The 22,562-nt window shown below is 35.4% G+C and overlaps 1 pseudogene; it reads left to right on the forward strand.

The window, feature by feature from the left end:
* Nucleotides 1–1,267: 1,267 nt before the first annotated feature.
* Nucleotides 1,268–8,592, forward strand: LOC133824200 (potassium transporter 10-like; annotated as a pseudogene).
* Nucleotides 8,593–22,562: the final 13,970 nt, after the last annotated feature.

Consider the following 22,562-nt stretch of genomic DNA (forward strand, 5'->3'; position numbering starts at 1 on the left):
TAATAAGCAATTAAAAAAACACACGGCCCCATATGTGAAATTTCATTTGGCGCCATATGAAATATATAACTAGGCGCCAAATGAAAATAAGAGACACGGAAGCACACAGTAAACTAGTTTCAGCCTCCGAACCCCTAAGCCTCCATTGAATCCCTAATTTCTGGTTTCGTCTCTTTGCCTCTCTTTCTTTCTTTCTTTCATCTCTTTGCCTCTCTTTGCTTCTCTTTGCTTCTCTTTCTTTCTGGTTTCCTAGTCTCTTTCTTTGCTTCTCAGCTTCTCTTTCTTGCTTCTCTTTGCTTCTCAGCTTCTCTTTCTTTCTCTTTTTTTTTCCGTCTACACAACCAAGTAGAGCATCACTCAACAACCCTTTTATTCAAACTTCACTATTTATTCTTCTATGTCATCTAAAATTATGAAAAACCCGAAGAACCATTTTTTCAGGATCTGGGTTTTCACTTCCTTGCCTTTTTTCTTCATGGGTAAGTCAATTTCTTTAATGGGCTTTCGTTTTTTTTCCATCTTCTTTATTGTGTTTTCTTGATCTTTTGTGCTCTGATGTGTTATGTATAGCTTTAGGTGAAACCCATTTTGGAATTTAACTGTTCAAGTTACATTTTTTTTTCTTTCCTTTCTTTACAGTGTCACTGCATTTTTAAGCTCTTCAGTTTTTTTTTTGGTTGAGTTTTTTTGAAATTGGACCAAGAGGTCTAGGGTGTTCTTAAAAGGTTCCAAGCTTTGGTTTAGCTTTTCAAAAAATGTGAGGAATTTTTTTATAGGTGAAAGTAATTTCATTTTAATTTTCGAGCTGAGAAATTTTCATATCTGGCATCTTGATGCTTTCCATTCCTTAATTCCTTTAGATTTATTCTTTATTTGCTTGATCAGCCAATTTATGGTGTTACCTTTATTCAAGCTTATTGAATGCTAGTAAATTCCATGTCTTTATCATTTATTGACCATCACGAGTATTTACAATTTCTAAAGGTATGGTTGATTATTTTTGTCCAATATTTACATTATCAATCCTTTTATGTTGTAATTTACCTTGGTGTGTATGTTGAACAAGGAAAATCTCCATAAATTTTTTTTTATAGGTTAACATTTAGCTCAAAGCTGTTCCTTTAACCCTTTTGATTTGAACTTGTTGAGTTTTATGGCTTTCAATATATGTAGAAAGCTGATGGCACAACCGAAGTATTGATGAAGAAAAAAACTTAGAGGTGAATTGGTTGAACTCTGAGGAATAGTTTTAATGACCAAGTTGAAAATGGCTACAAATATGACGACTGATCAAGGTCCTAGTAGAAATGGTATTGTGTGGACTATAGATCAAAAGCTTGATCAACCCATGGACGTAGAGGCTAGAAAGCTTAAAAACATGTACACAGAAAAGGTATACTTGTTTCATGTTCTTGGAGATCTCTTTCTCTTAGTCTTTCATCCTTTTGAAATACCTATCAAAGTCAAACTCATGATACCTGGCAAAATGTTTACTTCAAAAGCTTTGGATTTTTCTCACAATATGGGACATCGTCAAAATGGATATTACCGATATAGAAGGGATTACTGCAATATAGTTGTATGCTTGTGCTCAGGGTAGATTACAATTCTCTAGGCCCTATTTTAATTTCCTGTGGGATATATTCTGAAAATGGCGGGCAATGAGATTAATGAATTTGATGAAATTGAGCATATTATGATAGTTGCATGGTTCCTTTACTGAATTGCTTTTGTTTTGTTTAGAAAATATTAGCACTGATAATTCTGTATTTTTCACTTCTGAGCTAGACGTTATTTGTTCACATCTTACTTCATAGAAAGAATGTAGAAATACGCTTCTCTCAAAATTTTATTGTTGATTTGTATGTTCTACTTTAATTTGCTTGTGCGATGCATTAAAAATGGCCAGCTACTAGCCATGAGAGTAAACAAAAATTTATAGAAATTTAGCATGTGATGCTACGTATTTAGTTCCTTTGTTGATTTGGTTTTGTTCTGTCTTGTCCAGAAGCTTTCAGCAGTAATGCTTCTGCAACTTGCATTCCAGAGCCTTGGAGTGGTATATGGAGATTTAGGCACATCTCCGTTGTATGTTTTCTACAACACTTTCCCTGATGGAATTAAAGACCCAGAAGATTTGATTGGAGCTTTATCTTTGATAATATACTCGCTTACTGTTATTCCGCTTCTCAAGTATGTGCTAATTGTTTGTAGAGCAAATGATAATGGTCAAGGTAAAGTGTTCTCAACCTGGAAAGTTGATTTGCCGAAGTTAATCTTCTAATGCTTGCATATAAATTTTATATATTTCTTGTTAAAATAAATTGAAAAATGAAGATACAAAGAAACAGGGATTATTTGTGAATAGCATGATTGAAAAATGAAGATACAAAGAAACAGGGATTTAAGTATTTATGTTTCAGAGAAGAAATATGATAATCTAGATGTTGTTTATGTATTTTACGGTATTTTATAAGAAACAAAACTTTCATTAAATTTCAAAAAATTATGTATTTATAGTTACAAGAATGTGATGTAGTATCTTTAAATACAAGAAATTGAAAAGACTTAAACTCTATTTAAAGAAACCAAACAAAGCTAACACCACTAAAAAGAATATTAGTCCAAGTAAGAGTAATTAGAGAAAGGAGAAAATCCTTGAATTTCATTTACTGAAGCTCAATGGTAAGTTGATAACCTAATCCTTTTCTACAATGATATCATATCTTTGATGTCCTCAAAAGCTGCATCATCACATTGTTCCACATTACAACCACGATCTCGCTTTTACCAAAAACATATAGGTTCTCCATCTATACTGTCTCACATATTTTAGGTAATACCCAACATAATCAACTTCATTCAACAATTCACATCATAATGATCTGGCTTTGCTGCAATGCTGAACAGATGATCCAATGTTTCAGTTATGTTTATACAAAACACACCACAAAGGTGAGAGGGTTAAATTCAAACTAGTTCACAAGTACTAGTCTTATAATAAACTAGCCGAACAAAAGCGCCAACTTTGATTGGAATGGATGGTATTAAAATGCTAATAAAAATAAGGAGATTGCCAAAGAATATTAATGTCAGACTAAGATTTACAAGGATAAAAAGCCCAGAATTTTCACAAGTCCAACAATTTTTTATCTAGAAAGGATTCCCCAATGTAAAAACTTGCCAAAATATCAGTAACAAAATTAAATTCCCTGTTTCTGTCGTTTAAATTATGGTTGATTAAATTTCCAGTTAGAATGCATTACTGTCGAGTGTTTATGTCATTTAATATGCAATGGTCTAGATAGTATTACTGTATATTTTCTCTTGTACTTTTGAAGCCATTTGAATTTTTTTAATTATTTTTAATCTGTAAAAAGGTGGTAGGTTGTATTACTGTAGATTTTCTCTTGTATTTCTGAAATTTGAATTTTTTAAAATTATTTTTAATGTGAAAACGGGCTTTATGAACAGGTCATCTCTGCTTATGGAAATTGATTAATGGGAGAGTTTTCTTGAAAAAATAAAAATACGAAAGGGATGTTGTATGAATTTGTGTTTCGTAGATATAAAAATTTCTGGTTTCATGGAATTGGTCTGTTTTTGCTACTTTATGGGAAATTTGGTTGGAAAGGAATAAGAGAATTTTTTAAGAGGTCTAATTTGATGAACTTGTTTGGATAAATTAAGAACAAGGTTTTCTTGTAAGTTTGTTCATTAGAAATAATTATTTCTGTTCTATATGTAATATTGCTACCAAGGCAAGATAATTAGATCTTGGATTAGTTTCTTCTACAATTTTTCAATGTGTCAGTCTTTGGCTTCTACAAAAGTTTAGATTTACTTTATCAAATTATTAACAATTCTATAAACATAGATATTCCTTGTAAGACAGGTATGCTCTCTGTTTGTTTTTTTCTCCGAATATTATGCCCCTTTGATATCATCTGCTTGTTTGATAATCAATTACATAGCAACTTACTCGTTATGCAGGCGGAACTTTTGCTATCTATTCATTACTCTGCCGACATGCAAAATTGAGAACTATTCCTAATCAAGACCGAAGTGATTAGGAACTTACAACATATAGTCGTTCTACATTTAGTGAACACTCATTTGCCGCAAGAACCAAGAGGTGGTTGGAGGGATATGCATTTATGAAGAACACTATGCTTATTCTTGTCCTTATTGGCTCTTGTATGGTAATTGGGGATGGAATTTTGACTCCAGCCATTTCAGGTCTATATTTCTTTGTTCTTATTCTCTTCAAGAGAGAGCAGAAACCCATTTTAATAACTGTTTAAGGATACCTTCACTTAATTCCTTCTAATCTTTTTGTCTCTTGACCAAAATTTATAAAAAGAAATTGATATAAAATTGTTTTCCAATCATAGTACCAGCTGTCAGCTTGCGACCTTTTACTTTTCCCTGAAAGCTCCTTTGCTATTAAATCTGCCATATATACCATACAGCTTTTCAAGGACCACAAGAGTGACAATTTGTATAGCCATGCCCATTCTGCCCCATATACATACACTATGCCATAAGCCACCTTTCAAAGCGTTTCACTTGACTATACCTGATGATGATCTCCTTCCTACCCTTTCAAACAAGTTAAACTTTCTTGGTTCAATTAGAAGATACTTTTTCTATTAAAAAAATGTAATGTTTATGAGATACTTAATTGTAATGTTCTTTTGCAGTGTTGTCAGCTATTGGTGGGATTAATGTTGGCCACCCCATGATAAGTAATGGTATCTACATTCATCCGAGTTTGAATATTTTCTATTATTTGGTGCAATTCTATCTTTTCCAATTCTGAAATTTATTTTGTTTCCGTGTCAGACATAGTTGTACTTGTTGCTGTTATTGTCCTAGCCATTTTTTTTAGCATTCAACACCATGGTATACATAAAGTTGGTTGGCTTTCTGCTCCGTTTGTGCTTCTTTGGTTTCTCTTAATTGGAGGAATTGGCATATACAACATATGGAAGTATGATAGCATCGTTTTGAAAGCTTTTTCACCTGTTTACATATACCAGTATTTTAAAAGGGGAAAGAGAGATGGTTGGACTTCTCTAGGAGACATTATGCTTAGTATAATAGGTAAACTAAAGTTTCTTGCAGTTGATGTGTTTCTCCTTTCCAAACCTAATTTTGGTCCATGAAACTAAAATAAAAAATCTTGACTGTTTATTCTGTACAATATACAGGAACCGAAGCACTTTTTGCTGACCTATCCCACTTTCCAGTTTCATCTATACAAATTGCATTTACTGTAGTTGTATTTCCTTGCCTTCTTTTAGCCTACTCTGGACAAGCAGCATACCTTATGAACAATTCAGATCACATAGTTGGTGCCTTCTATCATTCTAATCCAGGTTCATTTTACTTTTAATTTTTAAAATTAAAGAACAGGAAGTCTAGGTTCTGCAATTTCGTGTTTTATCATGCAAATATTAGTACCGACTCTTATCGTACTTTCTTTAGAGGCATTTAATAAAATCTTGCTTCTTGTGTTCGTCACAACACGAAGAGTACTTATCATAGGTCATTGCTCATTGAAGTTAGTTTCTCAATATTTAAATTTTGGTTCTCGCAGCCTTTAATCTCTAGAATAGTGGTAAAGGTGAAAAATGGGCGGTCTACTTGCCAACAACATTTTATTCAACAACCATAAAATCGATTTCCTTTTCATTGTCAAAAAAGATTAAATTCTATGTTATCCACTAATATTGATCAGGAAAATGATTGAGTTGGGTGTTGGGAAGTGTGTGTGTGTGTGTGTGTGTTTCTAGAAAGAAAAAAATAAAGCAAAAAAGAGAAAGAAGGAAGAGAATTTATAGTATTGTAGGTTTGTACTAGTCAGCGTGCTTATAAATATTATTTCATTATTGGTTTTGCAGATTGCATATATTGGCCAGTGTTTGTTATTGCAACTGCAGTTGCTGTGGTTGCAAGTCAGGCCACCATATCTGCAACTTTCTCATTAATCAAGCAGGCTCTTGCTCTTGGCTGTTTTCCAAGAGTCAAAGTTGTGCATACATCTGAAAGGTTCCTGAATCAGGTTTATATTCCAGATGTAAATTGGATCCTTGTGATTCTTTGCATTGCTGTGACAGCTGGGTTCAAAAATCAAAACCAAATTGGAAATGCCTCTGGTAAGTCTTTTATCTGATGAATTGTGAAATATGTTGATTCATTATCCATGGGACAACACATCTCTACTAGGAAAGCAGCATATAAGTTTAACTGATTCCTTGAGTCATTTTCCCATCACAGCATAAAATATACCCTCCTGATAGTCTTAATCTATTTATAGTATTAGCATTTGGATGGTGATTTCATACCAATGGGTATTGTGCATATATTTGTAGATCCACATGTAGCGTAACCTTATGATTTATATGTACATATAATCATGGAGACATTTGTATATACCTTTTAGTAAAAGCGGTAGCATAAACAAAATGATTCTCTAAAAGTCCATTAAGATTTAGTGTTCTCCTTAGCCTTATTTTTTTTCCCTTGGTGGCGGACTGCTCGCATAACATGAATGTTGTGCTTGTGCATTAGTTGCACCACATTGACAGGGTAAAGAGTCATTCAAAGGGTCATTATTTGTTTGTTTAAAATTTTCTTTTTCTTTAAGATTCTCCTCCTCATCATACCATTTTTATCTCATCACTTGACAAATATTGATGTTCTCACTTTTGCATGGATTTTTGGGTCAGCCTTTTCTCTTCTCTCAAAAGGCAGTATGTTCCTAGGTGGGCCCAAATAAAAGTTATTGTCCCTGACATCTCAAATTGTTTTTTTCTTCTACATCTCTTATTGACTTGCATTAGAATCTACTTCCCCAAGCTGTATCCAGTGAAGTGATTAGAACATAACTTTTTGGAAAATCTAATTCAGACAGGGCAGCAGTATATACATGCACATCGTAGTAATCTTAATTTTGACATTTTGTTTTTGTACGTGAGAGCCATGCTAACATTTCAATTTTCGTGAAAAACGTAGGGACTGACTTCAGTAATTTGAAATCTGCATTTTACAACAGGGACAGCAGTTGTAATAGTCATGTTGGTGACAACCTTTCTCATGATTTTAGTGATGATACTAGTGTGGCGCCATTGGATTCTCGTCTTGATCTTCACTGTCTTATCATTAGCAGTGGAGTGCACTTACTTCTCCGCTGTAGTCCTCAAGGTTAATCAAAGCGGGTGGGTTCCTCTCGTGATATCAGCAGTATTCTTCGCCATCATGTATATATAGCATTATGGTACCCTGAGATGCTATGAGATTGAGATGCATAGTAAGATTTCAATGTCATGGATTCTTGGACTTGGTCCTAGTTTAGGGCTTGTTCGTGTGCCTGGAGTAGGATATGTGTGCGTGTGTCCCTGAAATCTATCACTTCTTTTATCTAGGAGGTATGTTTTTCAACCTGATTTGATTATCTCTGTTTTGGTAGGGTGTTTTCATAAATCCAACCTTCATTGAGCCATTTGGACTTACTTTAATTGAGATGATTATTTTTAACTTTGGCTTCAGATATTGATTAATGTGAAGTCCAACATGATCTCTTTTATTTATTCTACAAAAGGGAAATAAATTACTAATACAGAAATAAAAAAGTTAAATAATGCAATTTGATGGTGCTACTGTTTTGTGTTCTCATTAACTGGCCTTTTCTTTTTATTTGCTCATAACCAGTTGCTTCAACTAAATTGGGGAAGATATTGAACTCCTATGCCATTTTAACTTGTCCTTTCACTGTGAATCTCTCCTATGCATTCCTAGTAAATCTAACTTGTCCGATGCAATTGTTTAAATTCTGCAGCCAGACTTGAATGTGAGGGAAAAGATACTAATCCTAATTGACACATGGCAAGAAGCCTTCGGGGGACCTCAGGGGAGATATCCTCAATACTATGAAGCATATAATGAACTGAAGGTTGTTAGTTTATTAAATGTTATTTTAGCATGTTAAGCTTGATACACAATTTTCTCTTGTTAATTACTTCGTCAGCAAAGGCATTTGGGCAAAAGCTTATTTAAGTTGATTAAAGTGTAAATATCATATGATCAACCTTTTTTTTTTGCTTTCTGCTTTATGTGAGATATGCAGTAGCATGGGTTGCAGATGAATGTGAATGTTAGTTATACATGGTTATACTTGCCTACAAGGCATATATATGCTGAAGTTGAATCCCTTAGTGTTGTCCTTGATGCTTAAGTTATGATGAATGTTTTGCGTCTGTGTTTGGATGGGTTGTATTAATTCTATGTGTTCCTTTTTCTGTTTAGAGTTTTTATAGCTAATGTGCTACTACAGTATTTGGAAAGGAACCTATTTTGATTTCTTAACTCACTTTTATTATAAAGTAATCTAAGTAATCTATGTATAAATATATATCACAGGCTGCTGGAGTTGAATTCCCACCTCGAGAAGAGAGCAGTGTACCATTCTTTACTCCACCCCAGACCCAGCCAATAATTTCTACTGTTACTGAATACAATGATGCTGCTATTGAGGCCTCTTTACAGTCTGATGCTTCAGGCCTCACGTACTGTCTCGATGACAACTGACTTTTGTTTGTCATAAACATTTATTCAAATTCTTGGTACTTATTAGGTTTTATTTTCTTATATTAAACACAAGATAGATGAAAAATAAAGTTATAATATATAATTGCATGGTCAGCTGATAAAGTTATAATTAGGTAATTAACTTTTTTTATGTACTCTTTTAGTTTACTATAACTTTAAGTTGAAGCATTAATTATTTAAATTTTGTTGTAGCTAAGCAAATGGACTCACAACAAAGACAAGTGCACAAAGGATGATGAATTAAAGGATGGAGCAAGTTTGGTTTACTTTTGTGTATCTTGTAATGTTTCTATTTTTCATTTTTGAAGTAAAAATTGTTCAAGATTATAAAACTTTATTATGTTATGCTTTCAAACTTAAGTTAGAACTAAGATCTCATGAAGTAGACACATTCATGGTTTGAATTAGTTATTGTTTAATGTAATACTTATGGTTTATCAATCTATTGAGAATTACATTTTATGATTAATTTTGAATTTTTTTTTATCAAAATACAATAATGAAAATCTTTTAATTAAAAAAAAAACCATATAAGTCACTTATCAAAATAAAATTTAAAATTTTATTACTATATGTTACGATTTAAAATGTTATCAAAATAATCAAATGTAACAGTTGAAAAGTGTTATGAAAAAAGTATAAGATTAAACTTCAAATTTATAATCAAAACTCTATCTAAAAGTTATTATTTGAATATTATAGCACCTAAAAATGTGTTATTGAATAGTTTAAGATAACACCGAACATAACATTCAAATACTGTTATAGAAAACAGTGGCCTTTTAATAACAAGGGCTATGTTAGCATTTTCAGAAGTGTTATCAATAGCTCTGGTTAGTAGTTTTTAAGTGTTATGAATACTGTTTTTTCTTGTAGTGTAGGTTTTTGGAGAAGCTTGGAATAGAGGACCGTGCTCGTGACTTTGGTGCACTGTGAAGCTCGGGATACAAGTAAGAAAACTGTAGTCACACTTTTGTTCTAAAAACCTCGTTTAGCGAGTTAATTGCACATTTTAAACTCACTTAGTAGCGGTTCTAAGGTAGTAGGGCGTTACAACCTGGAATCAGAGCGAGCCAAGGTTTATTGGTTCTGGAGATTGACTGAACATGTACGCTCGCTGTCATTGAAAAGATCGACTTAGGGTTGATTGGTATGGTTAATTATTATGCTTGAATATGTGTATGAATGCCTTGTTTGCCTGCTTAGTTTATAAAGAGCATGATGAATGAGTTAACATATGCGTGATGCCAGGGCAAGGCCTGTTGTGTGTTATATGCTATTTGAATGTTATCATGATTGTTGGTCATGGTTAACTGTTGTGATTGGGGGAAAGAAATTGGATTCTGTGATCTTGTCCGATGAGCGGCGTCGCTAGTTGCAGGCATATAGTTGAAATGCCTCGACAATCATCTCGACTCCGCGGCAGTAGAGTCGAGGACGACAGTTAGGGACAGGACTCTCCACCAGCCCCACATAACTGGCAACAGATATTAGCCGAAATGGAGGCTAGATTGCAGAGAACAGAAGAAGAACTTCATCAGTTGAGGCAGCAGGGCCCTTCACAGGTCACTGGGTTGCCGATTCAGCAGAGTGTAGCGCCAGTGTCGGTTCAGCTTGTGGTTGAGAACAGGTGGGAACCTCTGTACGAAAGATTCAGAAAGAAGCAACCTCCTGCCTTTGAGGGTGGATCAGACCCACTGCGGGCCGAGTAGTGGATGAATATGATTTCCTTAATCTTAAATTTCATGAGGGTTGAAGGAAATGAAAGGGTAGCTTGTTCTAGCTACATGCTTAGAGAGGATGCCCGCATCTGGTGGGATGTAGTGAGTCAGCGGAGGAATATTACAGTTATGACTTGGGAAGAATTTAAGAGTATCTTTAATGATAAATACTACAGTGTATCAGTTCGAGCTGCGAAGGTTGAGGAGTTTATTAACCTGACCCAGAACAGGTTATCAATTACTAAGTACGCCCTGAGATTTGATAGATTGACGAAGTTTGCACCAAACTTAGTGCCAACAGATGCAGCCAAGAGAGATAGGTTTATATGGGGGTTGAATGTGATGATCGCCCGTGACATGAATATTATCTTGAATTCAGAGACTACTACCTATGCTCAAGTAGTGGATAAGGCCCTTACTGCGGAGAGGGCTGAGGATCAGATATGGAAAGATAGCGCTGTTAGGCGCGATGCTAGGAGGACGGTGCCTCCTTTTGCTGGGTCTAGTCGAGGCAGTGGCCCTAGTGAGCAGAAAAGAAGGGTTCTAGATTCATTTGTTCCTCCTAGTTCTGATAGGAGGGTACGAGGTTCTATTGGTGGCCGTCAGGACGGAGGTGACAACTGGAGGAGTTTTCTGATGTGTCCTTGATGCAGACGATGACATCAGGGCGAGTTCCGGATTAGGGCATGTTTTATTTGTGGGAGTGCAAACCATTTTAAGAAAGACTGCCGACAAGCAAAGAAAGAGGAGCCAAAGCAAGGAGTCAGTCTCGCTCCTGCCAGGGTATTCGCTTTGACTCAGACTGAGGCGGAGGCCAGTCCCTCAGTTGTGACAGGTCAGATCTCTAGCGTTGGTTCTTTGTATACTGCATTGATTGATTCAGGGGCTACCCATTCATTTATATCTGCTAGAGTGATAGACTAGCTTTGTAGACTATTATTGTGTATGTTAAGGGTTTTCAGACTTTGTTACCAACAGGAGAACTGGTAGTCTCTAGGCGATGGATTAGAGCATTACTAGTAGAGATAGATGGTAGGGAATTGTTTGTTGATCTGGTTGAACTAGACATGGATGATTTTGACATGATACTAGGGATGGATTGGTTAACGAGGTATGGAGCAACGATTGATTGCAAGAGACGAATGGTGACTTTTGAACCAGAAGGCGAGGTACCCTTCGTATTTGTGTGGACGGTGAATGGACCGCAGGTACCTATGATCTTAGCATTGAGGGCTAGTGAGCTGATGCAGGAAGGTTGCATAGGAATCCTAGCAAGTGTTGTAGATACCACTAGAGTTGTATCGGTGGGACCGAATGAAACCAGATTGGTCTGTGAGTTCCCCGACTTATTACCAGCAGATTTGCCAGGATTGCCGCCATAGCGGGAGATAGAGTCGTCATAGAATTGGCATCGGGAGCAGAGCCAATGTCCAAGGCACCCTACAGAATGGCTCCAGGAAAGTTAAAGGAGTTGAAGATCCTGGCATAGCGGGTATAGAGACAGGTATCAGACACATTAGCAGAGGAGATGACCATAGCTGATATAGAGTTAGTGGTTGGTAGGTTATCCAACATAACTCTTCAGTCAACGTTCCTTGAGAGGATTAAGGAAGCACAGGGAAGGGATCCCCAGTTAGTTGAACGTGGGGAGAATGTCCTAGCTGGAACGACTAAGGACTTCTCTATCTCAGAGATGGGCTTCTTGAAGTATAAGGGACATATTTGTGTTCCGATCGATTCAGATATTCAACACGAGATTCTGGATGAGTCTCATACAACTCCATACTCTTTACACCCAGGTACCACAAAGATGTACCAAGATTTGAGAGTTTTGTATTGGTGGTCTGGCATGAAGAGGGATGTGGTGGACTATGTGGCTAGGTGCTTAACCTATCAGCAGATTAAAGTTGAACATCAGAGGCCAGCAGGGTTATTGCAGCCTTTAGGGATTCCCGAGTGGAAATGGGAAGATATTACCATGGACTTTGTGGTAGGATTACCAAAGATCGTGGGCTTGCATGACTCGGTGTGGGTGATTGTGGATAGGTATACTAAGTCTGCCCACTTTCTACCTATGAGAACAACTTATACTGTGGAGTAGTATGCTGAGCTATATGTAAAGGAAATTGTTCGACTTCATGGGGCTCCGAGGTCGATAGTATCCGACAGGGACCCAACCTTTACCTCCAAGTTTTGGGAGAGCTTCCAGAAGGCAATGGGCACACAGCTACGGTTCAGTACTGCTTATCATCCTCAGATAGATGGGCAGTTTGAGAGGAGGATTCAGATACTGGAGGATATGTTACGAGCATGCGTGTTAGATTTTGGGGGATCTTGGAGTAAGTATCTCCCTTTGATTGAGTTCTCGTACAACAATAGTTATCAGGCGACTATTGGAGTGGCTCCGTATAAGATGCTGTATGGGAGGAAGTGAAGATCACCGATACACTGTGATGAGATAGGTGAGAGAAGATATCTAGGTCTAGAGATGGTTCAGAGGACCAAAAAGGCAATTAAGAAGATTAGAGCCCGTATGCTCGCCTACCGGAGTCGTCAAAAGAGTTATTCAGACCTGAGACGCAAGAACATGGAATTTCAGGTCGGTGATCATGTGTTCCTTAAGGTTTCGCCCCTAAGAGGAGTGAAACGATTCGGTGCTCGAGGCAAGCTGAGCCCCAGGTTTGTTGGCCCCTTCGAGGTTCTAGAACGAGTTGGAGGGGTAGCTTACAGATTAGTGATGCCTCCAGTTCTATCAGGGGTTCATAACATGTTTCATGTATCCATGCTTTGGAAATATGTATCAGATACTACTCACATGTTGAGCTATGAGAATTTGGAGCTGGATCAGGATTTATCATACGAGGAGAAGCCCGTTTAGATCCTTGATAGAAAGGACAAAGTCTTGCGGAGCAAGACCATCGCCTTGGTTAAAGTGTTGTGGAGGAACAACAAGGTTGAAGAGGCGAAATGGGAACTTGAGTCTGATATGCGGGAGCGGCATCCCGAGTTATTCAGGTAATTTCAAGGACGAAATTCTTGTAAGGAGGGAATAGTTGTAACATCCGTAATTTGCTAATAAGGTTTAGGACCTTGATTAGCGTGCCTAGAGGGCAATAAGTGTATTAACATGTTAATATATGAATTTAAATGAATATGTGATTAGAATGCATGATTAGGTGGATTAAATATGCATGTGGGCCCCGTTTGCTTGTTACGGGTAAATTGGTAATTTTAGCCCGCTGAGGGCGTAAATGTAATAAATTTATTATATGATTAATACCACGTGTAAGTGGTGATAATATTGTGATGCACGTGCCGAGACGGTCCTAGGGAGCTAATTAGTTTAAAAGTCACAACGGGATTAAATACCCGGCTCAGGAGGAGCCTAGGGGTATTTTGGGAATTTTGTACTTTGAGTTTGTCAGTTAAAGGTTAATGGTAATTTAGTAACTTGAGTGACCATTGGTGACCATTAAGAGTAACAGATTTTAGATGGGAAAGATGGTAGATTGGTAAGAAAGGTGAATGATAAGAATACCCTTAAGGTTTAGTTATGAAAGGAATTACATGGAGGTGCAAAATGGTCTTTTGGCAGGATATAGAAACCTTCAGCTGAGGAAAAAGGGGTCCTTTACGTTTTATACTTAGTCATATTCTGAATTTGCGGAAATTGGAAGAAAACCTAGAGGAGAAAAGGGAAAACTAAGGGCAAGAAGGAAAGGAGGAAGGGAAAGTCTCTTGGGATCAAGAAGGGGATTAAAGCTGGGAAACTTAGAGGATTATTCAACATATTGAGGTAAGGAAATTTTGTGTATATGTTGTGGAATTCAGTTAAGAATATCATGGAATTGAGAATTGAGTTGTGTGTTTTGTTTGGTGAATTCTTGGGATGATTGAGGTTAGGTTCAACTTGAGTTTGTGATTGAGCTTGGAATTTGATTAGGACAGCAGCTCCAAGTTGAATTCTTGATTGGGGTAAGAGTTTTAAACATCTTTGAATTTTGGTATCTAATGTGGTTTAAAAATTTGGAAGCATGGTTTACAATTCTCAAGCCTGGGTTTAAGTTTTAAAAGCTATAGTTTAAGTTTCTGAAATTTGAAACCAAAGATAGGATTTTGGGTGTGATTGTGTGATTGAGCTTGTTGTTGGTGTTTATAGGTTGTTAGATAGTTCATTTGTGGTTTTAAATTTGTTTTGGGGTTTAGGTATGTGTTTAGGTTGGATTTGAGGTGTTTTGGCTCGGGGAAAATGCAGGGGAAAACCCAAAATTCTGGGTTCGCGAAGGGGCGTCATGGCCCTATTCTTTGGCGCCGCGGCGCGATGCTATATCAGGAGCTGAGCGACTTTTTGACTTTCTTGGCGCCGCGGCCCTCAATGGTAGCGCCACGGCTCTAGGCTATTTTCAGGACAAGGAAATTTTGCATTTTTGGGCATTTGTCCCGGGGGCTCGGGGGATGTTTCCGTTGCATTGTTTTGGGAAATCAGAGGTCCCGAGAGTATGGGATTGGTCCCGGGAAGTGGTTTTGGATTGGTTAGTATTAAAGGGTGTTTTATATGTGTTGTGACTAGGTTGTCGGAGAAGCTCGGGATAGAGGACCGTGCTCGTGACATTGGTGCACTGTGAAGCTCGGGATACAGGTAAGAAAACTGTAGTACCCGTAGAGCAAGCCATGGGCCCATAGTGTTGTTGTAGGGCACGGCCCTAGATTGAATTATATGTTAGAGCATAGCCCTTGATTGAACCATTATATGTTTGAATGTTTTTTGAGTTATGCTATATGTGGTTATAGTTGAATGAACGGAAAAAGAGCCAAGAACTACGAAGGGCCGAGAACGGCGAAGGACCGAGAACGGCAGTGGGGCCGGGAATAACACTTAGCACATGGAGTGCTTATTGTTATGGTGAGACCTCAATGGATACATGGGATATCTTTACGGTGAGAACCGAGACCCCAGGCTTTGGTAACGCTTCTGTTTATCTGTGGATTATTTGATATGTTGAGTATAAAATATGCATATGTTATGTGCTGAATGAGTTTTCTTGCTGGGCTTTGGCTCACGGGTACTCTGTGTTACAGGTAAGGGCAAAGAAAAGGTCAACCAGCCATGAGTACGGAGAGCATGGAGCGGCACATACATGTTTGGCCTGCCCGACTGCTTTGGTTGGGGGCATTTTGAGAAATGGATGTATTAAACTGTGATTTTGATGGTTAATTATCTGTAAATCTATTTTGAGTTGTAAATGTTTTTATAAACCATATTTTGGGATCCCAAACATAAGACACTTGGAATTTTCAATGAAATAGAGTATTTTCAAAGATTACAGCCTTAACTTTTTCTTAGTCACACTTTTGTTCTAGAAACCCGTTTAGCGAGTTAATTGCACATTTTAAACTCACTTAGTAACGACTCTAAGGTAGTAGGGCGTTATAGGATCTTTATTTATTTTCATGTATATCTAATATTAAAAAAATTAATACGAGATAGCCTAAAACATTTTTCTAAAATTGAATTCAAAGAGAAAAAAAAGAATAGAATACTTACAGTATACGCAGCAGAATGAAAGAGTCTTTCCTTCAGTTTCTCTAACTCTTGTATCCTCTGGCGCAGAGTATTATCAAGAAATTGAACCGGTCTTCTATTTTCTTCACAATGTATCCTTAGAATAGCCTAGACTAGTGTGTGCAATTCTCAACAAATGAGACAGATACAGAGAAGAAGAAGAGAAAATAATCAAAGAGGCTTAGAAAATGACTTGTGTTTTAGAGAGAATCTAAACTATCAGAAAACCAGTGATTAAACTTGTATTTTGACTTCTCTCTAAGCACTCATTTTATAGACTCAATTAGGCCATTTAACTTAATTAAAAAATCAATAAAATAATAGCCATTTTAATGCCCTAGGACAAAATTATCATGGGCTTTAGGCCCGTGAAATTTCTCATTTGATTATAAGCCCATTGGACTTAAAATCAAGGCCTGTATTATTTTCTATTGATTTAATTAATTAAATAATTATTTAAATCCTTTATCAAATTAATTATTTATAATTTGAACCTTGATTTAAACTTATTTATTAATTTAGATACCAATGTATCTTAATTAATAAATCTGTCATAATTTCTCTTTTTTTCTCAAAATTACATAACTCTGTGAAACTATCCAAAATTGACCTGGTCAACTTTGATAATTCTAATTGATAATTAAATCAATTAATTGAGACTGTCTAGATGATTTTATCCAAGGTAAAATGGGGACCATGGGCCTATGAAATCAATCTCCAATAAGTTATCATAAATCTAAAAGATAAATTTACTATCTTATTAATTCCTCGTGATTCCACTATAGACTCGGAATTGCACTCTTGAATTCATAGAACACTCTATAACAAATATAGATATGCTATTAATTATCCATTGTTACAACCATAATTGTCACTCAATCCTCTATAGACGGTCTACAATGAGATAGGACTAAAATACCGTTTTACCCCTCATTGTATTTTATCCTTAAAACACTTAGTTCCTTGTAAATGATATTTTAGTAAACTAATTTAATTACTGAAATGACATCTCTATCATTTAACACCATGGACCAAACTAAAAGGAAACCATCGTTTCACTTCTTCATCAGAAGCTATACATGTTCATATCTATGATTAACACTCCCACTCAATTATACTACCGAGTTCCCAAGATGTAAGTATGGGCTAGTCTGTAGGGTAAGCTGGTAACGAACAAGTCAAAGAACTCAAATAATACAATTACTTAGAATACTAACCACTCATAATTGAGATTGAATTGACCTATGGTCAACTATATGATATGACTAGAATAGATAATAACATTATGTTTACTTATCCTATCAACTTTCAATATCGGTCCTTTCCGATGTAACAAATACATTCGATCTTATATACTTTGCTAATGTTCTGGATAAAACATAACACTGCAATGTGTAAGTAGATCATATCGTAGATTGGCAAGTCAGTGTAAATCCTGTGCACTGACTAATCTTAGGACTAACTTATTTTGAACATATAATTATATTTATATTCCACTATGATTACATCACGATAAATATGATTCGATGTATGCTTGGGATTTATAGAAGTTTACATTAAACAAATAATCGTGAAAATAAAACATGTGAGCAAAGTGATTAACGAAGTCAAAAAATAATTTCTAGTCTTTTATTGATAATAAAATGAGATTACAAATAATTTCGGTTTTAATTAGGGCATAAAACCCCAACAAACTCCCACTTGCACTAATTGAAACTAATGCCTTAATTCTACTAATCCAATTTCCTTGATATGCTTATCAAATGTAGGTTCTGGTAGTGTCTTTGTAAATGGATCCGCAAGATTGTCTTCAGTTGCAATCTTCATAACCTTCACATCTCCCCTGGCCACATATTCTCGAATAATATGATACTTCCTTTCTATATGCTTACTCCTCTTGTGACTTTGATGTTCTTTCTAGTTGGCTATCGCTCATGTATTGTCACAAAACAACACAAGCGGTTTATCCATTTTTGGAATAACACCAAGATTCGAATAGAACTTCTTTCGCTAGACTATTTCCTTAGTTGCTTCTGACGTGGCTATGTACTCAGCCTCTATTGTGGAATTTGAGATTGCAGACTGCTTTACGCTTCTCCAAATCACAGCTCCACCCCAAAGAGTAAACACCATTCCAGAAGTAGACTTCCTGTCATCGACATTAGTCTAAAATCTGAATCGGTGTAGCCTATAGGGTTCAGAACACCAGCCTTGTAGACTAACATATAATCCCTAGTCCGTCTCAAATACTTCAAGATATGCTTAATTGCTATCCAATGTTCTGGTCCTGGGTTTGACTAATACATGCTCACTACTCCCACTGCATAGCAGATGTCTGGTCTAGTACAGAACATGGCATACATTAGACTTCCAACTGCAGATGCGTAAGGAACTTTTCTCATTGCATCTTCCTCTTCAGGAGTCTGAGGAGAATGCTTCTTTGAAAGATGAATTCCATGGCGGGACGGTAGACGCCCTTTCTTGGAATTTGTCATTGAGAAACGTTCAAGCACTTTATCTATGTAAGTTTCTTGAGATAGAGCAAAGAGTCTGTTCTTTCTATACTTGATGATCTGGATACCTAGAACATAACTTGCTTCACCCAAATCCTTCATATGGAATTGAATGCTCAGCCAATTCTTCACATCTGATAATTTCTTAACATTGTTTCCAATGAGTAAGATATCATCTACACAAAGAACCAAGAATACCACTATTTGATTTGCCTCTAGTTGGTAAACACAGGGCTCATCAATATTTTGTTCAAAGCCATAGGCCTTGATTATTTCATCAAACCTAAGATTCCAGGAATGAGAAGCTTGCTTAAGTCCATAGATGGACCTATTCAACTTGCAAACTTTTCCTTATTGTCCAGATACTTTAAATCCTTTTGGTTGATCCATATAAATGACTTCATCAAACTTTCCATTATGAATGTCATTGCCATAAATGACGTCACAACATTGAGAATGTCATTCGCGGTTTCAATTGAATGTCCCAAGAACGAAGTTGGTAGAGTTGAGTAACTAAGCATGCATCTAACCATTTCCAATAAAGTTCTGTTCCGGCGTTCCGCTACACCATTTTGTTGCGGAGTACCTGTGGTAGTAAGTTGTGATAAAATCCCAAGTTTAGTTAAATTATCTTGGAATTGCATATCCAAATATTGTCCACCCCTATCAGATCGCAAGATCTTTAACGTTTTACCTAATTGGTTCTTAGTCATAGCTAGGAATTTCTGAAACTTTGAAAATGCTTCTTATTTCCTATGCATTAGGTAAAGACATGAGTATCTAGAGTAATTGTCAATGAAAGTGACAAAATACTCAAAACCACCCCTGGCTTGTACATTCAATGGTCCACAAACATCTGAATGCACAAGAACAAGTAGTTCTTTGGCCCTATCACTCTTTGTAGAGAATGGACGCTTGCCTTACAGACAAGATTCACAGACAGGTAGTTCACCTAATGTGAGTTCCCTCAAAGGTCCATCCTTTGTAAGTCTTTGAATCCTATCATAGCTAATGTGACCTAGTCTCAAGTGCCATAAATACGTCATGTTATCGTTATCTGTCTTTTGCCGTTTATTGGTACTAGGTTTAGGTACTTTGAGTAAATCATTGTTAAGAGCGAGGGGTTCGTTAGGTCATAGAATATAAAGACCGTTTTCCAAAAAATGAAATACACAATTGTGATCCATTGAAGGAAATAGATATATTAGAACTTGTGAAAGTGATAACAAATTGTTCTAATTGCAACATGGAAACTGAAATTAAATCTCTACTAAAATTCGGAATAAAAAATACATCTTTTAATATTAAAAATTTATTTCCAAACTTCAGACGAGTTCTTCCTCTAGCTTGGACCGCAACGAACTCTCCGTTCCCAACTCTAAGTTTTAAGCCACCTTCGTTCACTTCCTCTCATGATTCAAGAAGCTATAAAGAGTTACAAACATGGTTGGTAGATCCAGAATCAATAATCCAGACGGATTTATCATTCTCTAAAACACATGTTTCTAAGATAAATGAACTATAATCATTACCTTTGTTTTTTCGCTGCTAGAAATTGGGGGCAATCTCGTTTCCAATGCCCCTTCTCTTTGCAGTGAAAACATTTATCTTTACCTTTCTTATTTTTCATGTTCTTCCCCTTAGGCGTCTGTGCACGTGGTTGTGCACTCATCTTTGCAGCCTTTGCAGGCTCGGGGTTGTTGTTTTATCAACCTTTCCTCTTGTTTCTAGCTTTCGAAAACGAAGCCGGGTTAGCTTCAACCTTAGCTAGATCAACAGCAACATTAATAGTCTTATTTTCTCCTCCTTTACTAGGTCCACCCATGATAGGCTCAAAAGTTTGAAGCTCGTTCATGAGCTGCATCAAACCATAGTTGAGTTGATCACGAACGTGCAGACACGGTGCCATCCGAGAATTCACGGTGCCATCACGTACGTGTGGAGACGGTGTTATCCAAACATTTATGGTGCAATCAAGAACGTGCAGACACAAAGCTCATTCTGGTGATTCCTCAATTATGACGAACTCGGAGTTGTCACCAATAAACTCTATGTTGATATTCTTCTTCCAATTAAGGAAGTTTTCCCCAGTGAGTTTCTCCATCGAAAGTTGAGAAAGGATAGGAGTAGACACTACTTAACTTAAAACTACAAATTACCAATAAAATAGAAATCAATCGCATTTGCTCAATAAAACTACTATTCACACATATTTCAAGAAATAGCACAACATATACCAAAAATATGTAAGATATGAGAAAAAATATCAAAACCTATTATATCTCTATATCTTTAGGTTTTTAACTAATCTATGAAATCCTTGTTCCGGTTGGCGAGAGTCAAAAATACCATTAGTTAAATAGAGTTGTAATCTCATTTAATAATTTACACTACTATTAACAACCTTCTATTCGATTAAAAAATCTCTTATTTTATGAGCTAGACCCACAGTTTCAATAATCATAGATTTAGTCCTATTAGTCACCGTAGGGGTGAGTCTAGTAGAATTTGATCTATAATTATCTATCTTTCGAAATCTAACCTTGTCAAAATAACCCATGAACACCTTCCGTAGGGGGACGAATCAAAGCGCCTCGAGGCACCATTTAGCTATTGACTATGTTAAACCAACGGTGGAGATTGAATAAAATTCTAAAAATAAGCTCATTATAAAATTAAATATAGTATTTTCATTATTTATTTTTAGAAAATTAATGACTATGGTTTTCCCAAAAAACATTAAACAGATTAAATTTTTTAAAACAAAAATCCTATAATTTCCTATGAATTCTAAAGTGTCACATTGAAACAAATTCAATTAATTTAGAATTAATTTGTTGCTAATCAATATTTAGGTTTAACTAATATAATGAACCTATACAATTAAGTCCAACTCAGGTAAATGGGCCTTAACCATTGGGCTTGTATGGAGGAGGGCTGGGTCCAGTATGTCGTTCCCACTATAAAGGCCCCCTATCTTCCATACAAGGTCCAAAAGACAAGAATTTAAACCTTCTGAGAATTGGAAATGAGCTATGTTAGAAAAAATGGAGTTTTATTAATTGTTAGTAACTGATTAGGCCTACTATAGTCATGCAAATCAAATGGGCCTTCACAAGTGGAATCATCCACAATAGAGGAATTTAAACTTTACATTTTCTAATGGGCCCAAATAAAACTTATCATTTTATGAATATTTTATTTGGCAAAATACCATATATCTAACAAACATATGGGCCATTATATGCATTTAAGCCCAATTGCAAAAATATCACATATAGTGCAAATAGACCTGTTATAATTGGATGGGCCAATCATGTTACTATATGAGCAATTTTATGAATTTACGCAAAAATACATAATTTATTTCATTTGCAAAAATACCACAATTAATTATCTAGAATTTATCAAAAAAAATTTCAAATTAATTAAATTGTTTTACAAAAATAAGTCAATTTAAATGAAATTTATCAACAATTAACAATAGTTAATTTAAATTTCATTTATCAACAATCAACTTGGTTTTAGGTTAATTTGATAAAAAAATATTAATTTAATTTAAATAGGATTTATCAACAATTACCAAAGTTAATTTAAATCCCATTTATTAAAAAAATATTTTATCAATTGGCTGAAAAAATGATATTTTTCAAAATTTAATCAATTTTAAAATTTAAAATCAACATCTTCACTATTTTCCAAAAATATCTTGTGTCGTTACAACTATTAGCTAATATTTTAACCATTTAAAAAAAATCAAATTTAAATATTTATAACAACCCTAAAATATCTCAAAATAGTTCAACAAATTCAAATATCCATAAAAATATCTAACTAACAATATTCAAATTTCAAATAATTTAAATATCAAAAACTATAAAATAAAAAATATATTTGTATTTTCAAATAAAGATTTAATAAAAAAAATCAATAATTTAAATGAAAATATCTTAAATATCTTATATCATAATTATAATATTTTAATATATTAAATTTTTTTAAATAAAGTTGATAGTCTATTTTTAAATTTGAATTTGAATCTTTGTAGAAAATATCTAATTATTTAGATCTCAACTAACAAAATATCTTATTTTTAAAAAACAATTTTAAATACATAACAAATATGATATTTTTGGCTTTGATTATAAATAA

Source organism: Humulus lupulus, chromosome 3, assembly GCF_963169125.1.
Source record: "Humulus lupulus chromosome 3, drHumLupu1.1, whole genome shotgun sequence".
Lineage (NCBI taxonomy): Eukaryota > Viridiplantae > Streptophyta > Magnoliopsida > Rosales > Cannabaceae > Humulus > Humulus lupulus.